Source organism: Rhincodon typus, chromosome 9 (assembly GCF_021869965.1).
Source record: "Rhincodon typus isolate 14 chromosome 9, sRhiTyp1.1, whole genome shotgun sequence".
NCBI lineage: Eukaryota > Metazoa > Chordata > Chondrichthyes > Orectolobiformes > Rhincodontidae > Rhincodon > Rhincodon typus.
In genome coordinates, this window is record NC_063340.1 from 81,060,568 (window position 1) to 81,066,472 (window position 5,905).

Consider the following 5,905-nt stretch of genomic DNA (forward strand, 5'->3'; position numbering starts at 1 on the left):
AATGTCAGCTTTCCTGCTCCTCTGATGCTGCTTGGCCTGCTGTGTTCATCCAGCTCGACACCTTGTTATCTTATATTTGATAACATGAGTCTGGTAAACTGATCTACGTTCCCCATGTTTGGTTGGTGAAGGCTGGATGTGGACTCAGTCAAATAAAAAAAATAGTTTTGCTAAACTAATGTTGAACCTTCAGACCCCAAAGCTGCTGCGAGTGTGACAGCAGGCACCTTGTGACTACAGAGGTATTCAAAAAATTCAAAATAAACCTGTTGCACATCGTCTCTGCATTATTTATTTATTTCACAGTGAAAGTATACAACAGTTAAGGGTTTGGAAAGTGCTGTCAAAGTAGCCTTGGTGATTTTCTGCTGAGCATTTTGCAGGGAGTATATACCTCAGCCTTATCTGAAGTATCTCATTCACTGTACATGACAGGGTGAAGGATCATCCAACCCGATAACTAGCTGCTCAGTAACGCAGTGAGACTGAAGAGCATCAACACATGCACCATCCTGTGCATACTAACTGTGAGTAAGTATCAAGCTCAGAGTTAGAAACAGAAATCCCGTCAATCCATTACATTCTGGAAACTATCAGTCCTGAGTACTAAAAAGGGGTCAGTCACCTCAGAGAATGTGGGTCACAAATCCACTTGACCCAAACACGAAAGAGAGCCGTTGACATGCCAAAACGATGCTCTCTCAGCTGTATGAAAAATGACCAGGACATTTGTGGATTAGTGGGTTACAATTAAATGGCTTCTTTGAAACAGATGTGCCCCGATTACAGCCCTGTTGAGCAAATTAGCTCCACAAACAGTAAATAAAATCAATTGTTATCATTAGACCAATGTAGGGAGTGGTGGGGGGGGGGGTGGTGGCAGGATTGAGAAAGATGACTAACTATGCTCACAAGTAACATTAATGCAATCAGACATCAAGATGTATCTCAATTACTGGTACTGTTGCTAGGCAACCTGGTTGGTGAAGCACTAAACAGACCATCTGTATTTTACCTCACCACATGAAGGATTGGAGGCTTCCCCATGAGGTCACGTCAAAGATTAAGCTGTCTGAAATGAATATTGCAGCAAAAAAAAGAAAGAAAGAAGTGCTCACGTTGCACTGAATGTTATTACTAAAGGAATACAACGTTCTCAACATCAATCGTGAACAGGCAATTTCACCCAAAAAAAAACTTGCCTTTTGTTTTGAAAAAAAAAAAAATTAATGGTACTAAAATAGAGCCAGGCGTGATCTGCAACACTGGGTAGGGGGGATTCTAATTAGATGTCATGGAGGAAATAGGAATGGTCTTCAACTATCAGCCTTCACTCTGTAATAACCTTTTCTCCAGCCTCCACTGAAGAACAGTTTAATATTTTATGGAAATAAAAACAAACAATTTCCATCAAGACTTGTGCCACCCCAGTGACCAAGGTGCTTTGTGTTCAACAAGAGTAGAAGACTGCAGCTTCTCTGGTTTTTGATGCTTTTTATTCTTCTGGGAATTCCACTGGAAATGGAAGTTAATCCAGTAGGCCCACAAAAAGATATTGGTAATGTCAGCAAACAGAGCCTCCATGTATCTTGCATGGCCTTGTCCACCCCCTTAGTTCAGGAGCAGTGAGATGTACTTATCTAGCGACTTCAGCACGGCAGAACCTCCCAAAGTGCTTCACTGGAGTGCTGACAAGCCAAAGAAAATTTAAACGCCAAACCAGACTACTGCCGCAGATGACCCAGAGCTCGGCCAAAGCTGCAGGTTTTAAATAGTAACAAAATATTTGAGTTTTAATAAAAAGGAAGAAAGTCGGGCAGAGACCTTTTGAAAATATCTTCCAGCTTCTATTATGCGAGGCATAGTCAATGGTGGGGCAACGTGAACCCAGAATGCACGGATGCATTAGAGGAACACAGTGCCAGTCAGTTCCTGGAAATTAGGGGCAGGCAACAAATGCTGGCTTTGCCAATGCCTCTAACATTCCAGGAAAGGTTAAATTTATAAAAAAAAAGTCATGGGCCAGTTTATAGTAAACGGGAGAAATGGCTTCATGAACGTACAGAAGTGAGGAATTGCTAAAGATCCTGTTGCTTGCATGGCCACTGGTAATTTTTTTTTCCCGGGAACAGCTCACAGAGAACACACAAGAGTGGAGATCAGGACTGCCAAACCTGCCTCATGCTCAAACTCTGGGAATGGAGGACAGCCAGTTAGGTGAGCCAAGAACTGCTTCCTCTCAAGGCTGTCTGGAGCTGTGCTGTGTTCGTGTGCAGAAACAAAGCCACTTACTTCACAGCACTGGGTGCTTGTTATCTCTTGCCCCTCTTCAATGAGCCATCGCTAAACAGGGCAATGCATTAAAGTGATCCACATTACCACATGCTGTCAGCTCAGCTTCACGTTTTACTGGGAAACAAAGAATAGGCTGAGTCACCACCTCCTGTGCTCTACAGTTCTATCAGGTGTGCTAGCTCTTGACAAGGCCTACTCAAGTAGTCCAACCCCCTCTGCCAGTCACCAATTGTCTTAAATCTGTGCCCTGTGTATTTGTTTTTTTTTCCTGGAACAAAGGTGATCACCAGCAAGGCAGCCTCTGTGCCCCAGCCCTACCTGCCCTCAAACTGAGTGACTTGCTCGGCCGTTTCTGAGGGCAGTTAAGAGACAACCACATTGCTGGGGGCTGAAGGTGTGTGCAGGTTAGACTAGGCCAGGATGGCAGAATCCCTTCCCTAAATTAAGGGCGTTAAATGAACCAGATGGATCTTACTGATAATGGGAGAACATTTTATGGCCACCGTTATTCTGCCCAGCGTTCTACATTTTATGAATTGAATTTAAATACCATCAGCCATCAAAAGTGGGCTTTTTAAAAACCATGACCTCAGAGCACCAGTCTGAGCTTGTGGGTTACAAACCCACTGACACTGCCACTACGGTGCCAACTCATGATTACTGGCCATCCTGCCAATGGAAACAGTTTCCCCGTCTATTTTATCAAATAACGTATCAGTAAAACAAACAAGGGCAGGACTGATACAATTAAAAGTAAGGCCTTGGGTAGTACTGACCAAGGGAGAGACCTAGGGGCTCAGGCACATAATTCTTTGGAGCTTGCATCATAGCTAGACAGGGTGATTAAGAAGGCGTTTAGCATGTTTGCCTTCATTGGTCAGACCGTTGAGTTGGGAAGTCATGTTGAGTTTGTACAAGATGTTGGTGAGGTCTCTTAAGACCATAAGACATAGGAGCAGAAATTAGGCCATTTGGCCCATCGAGTCTGCTCCGCCATTCAATCATGGCTGATAAGTTCCTCAACCCCATTCTCCCGCTTTCTCTCCTTAACCCTTGATAATCAAGAACCTATCTATCTCAGTCTTAAATGTACTCAATGACCTGGCCTCCACAGCCTTCTGTGGCAGTGAATTCCATAGATTCACCACTCTCCGGCTGAAGAAGTTTCTCCTTATCTCCGTTCTAAAAGGTCTTCCCTTTACTCAAAGGCTGTGCCCTCAGGTCCAAGTCTCTCCTACCAATGGAAGCATCTTCCCAACATCCACTCTGTCCAGGCCATTCAGTATTCTGTAAGTTTCAATTAGATTCCCCCCTCATCCTTCTAAACTCCAATGAGTATAGTCCCAGAGTCCTCAAACGTTCCTCATATGTTAAGCTTTCCATTTCTGGGACCATTCTCGTGAACCTCCTCTGAACCCACTCCAGGGTTAGTACATCCTTCCTGAGGTATGGGGCCCAAAACTGCACGCAATACTCCAAATGTGGCCTGACCAGAGCCTTATAAAGCCTCAGTAGTACATCCCTGCTTTTATATTCAGGTCCTCTCAAAATAAATGCCAACATTGCATTTGCCTTCCTGACTATTGACTCAACCTGCAAGTTTACCTTGAGAGAATCCTGACTAGAACTCCCAAGTCTCTTTGCACTTCAGACTTCTGAATTTTCTCCCCATTTAGAAAATAGTCCATGCTTTTATTCTTCTTACCAAAGTGCATGACCTCACACTTTCCCATGTTGTACTCCATCTGCCACTTCTTTGTGCACTCTCCTAACCTGTCCAAATCCTTCTGCAGCCTCCCCACCTCCTCAAATACTACCTGTCCCTCCACCTATCTTTGTATCTGCAAACTTGGCCAGACTGCCCACAGTTCCTTCATCGAGATCATTAATGTACAAAGTGAAAAGTTGTGGTCCCAACACCGACTCTTGTGGAACATCACTTGGCACTGGCTGCCATCCTGATAAAGACCCTTTTATCCCCATTCTGGCTGTCTGGCAGAAAGCAGAATCTCCTATCCATGCTAGCACCTTGCCTGTAACACCGTGGGCCCTTATCTTACTCTTGTGTGGCACCTTATCAAAGGCCTTTTTGGAGTACTGTGTCCAATTCTGGTCACCCTGCTATAGGAAGGATATTATTAAGCAGGAGAGAATTCAGAAGAGATTTGCCAGAATGTTGCTGGGAATGGAGCATTTGAGTTACAATGAGATATAAATAGGCTGGGACTTTTTCCACTGGAGCACAGGAGGTTGAGAGGTGATATCAGAGGTTTATAAAAAAAAAGTCATAAACATGGTGAATGGCAGGTGTCTTTTGCCTACGGTGGGGGAATTTCAAGACTAGAGACCATATTTTTAAGGCGAGAGGAGAAAAAAAGACATGAAGGGCAACCTTTTTAAACAGATATTGGTTCGTGTGTAGAAAGAACTTCCACTGAAAGTGGTGGATGTGGGTACAGTTCCAACATTTAAAAGACATTTGGATAAGTTCATGAATAAGAAATATTTGGAGGGATATGGGCCAAGCATAGGCAGGTGGGAATAGTTTAGTTTGGGATTATGGTCAGCATCGACTGGTTGGACTGAAGGGTCTGCTTCCATGCTGTGACTCCAGAAAGCTTAATGGTGGCCCCTTTAACTGTAGCAGACACCAGCACACTATAGCAGACCATTGGAGTTTGTCAGGCAATGTGTCCTCACTGTTGGGCAGAGGAGGACATCAGCATTTAGCAACAAAGACAAAAAAAAGTGGTGGGGTATGGGCCATTCCCTTGTCAACATCTCACTCCCTATATATCTCAGGGCCAGTTAATGAGGACAGCACGACAGTTAGAATTTTTGTTAGAAAAACATCACAGAATCGCAATAAACAAAACGTGAGGAATGGGAGGGGGAGGGCCGTGTAGATGAAGACGACATGTATGTTTTGTGGTGGATCTTGGATTGAGCTAGACAGGTTCAGTCAGGGAAGCTGGTGCTATAAGTCTTTCTGATATGACAGAGCACCAGGCTGCCCTCTCGAGCGAATGTGGAAGATCCCACAGCTATTTCTGAACTGTTTTGTGTGGTGGTCTTGTGTAAATTGGCTGTTACATTCCAACTATGACTTCAATAGGATTTCATTGGTAGTGCGGGGGGGGGGGGGGGGGAGGGTGTGCAGGGGTGAGGGGGGGTGGGGGCGAAGGTGTCCAAGGGTTCTGAAGGTTCTATATAAATGCAAATAAATAAGTCCCACTTCCTGTCTGCGTGGGGCTCAAGTGTAGCATAATTCAGGACATCACTGAACGTGCGCAGAAACCCTACCCTCAATTCTGAAGGAATCTGCCGGGAACTTTTACACATTGACCACAGCAGGAGAAAAATAACAAGCCCCTTCCCTTCCCCTCAAAGCACCACCTCTGTTTGAACACTCCCTGCCCTTCCATCTACCCCCCCCCCCCCCCCCAACTTCTCCACTCCATCATCTTCCCCAGTTCTATCCCTTCTAAACTCCTCACACCTTCTCACCTGCCCCAACTCCCTCCTCTCCCAAGAACCCCGTCCTAGTCTGTTTTACTTACACACCTTTAGTTAGCACCAAATCCCACCCCTTCCATCCATCCATTCTCCT

At 44.9% G+C, this 5,905-nt stretch overlaps 1 protein-coding gene across 2 annotated transcripts in view; it reads right to left on the reverse strand.

The window, feature by feature from the left end:
- Window positions 1–5,905, reverse strand: part of kif26ba (kinesin family member 26Ba) — a 319,220-nt gene that overhangs the window by 132,888 nt on the left and 180,427 nt on the right. The gene's annotated exons all lie outside the window — the stretch shown is intronic.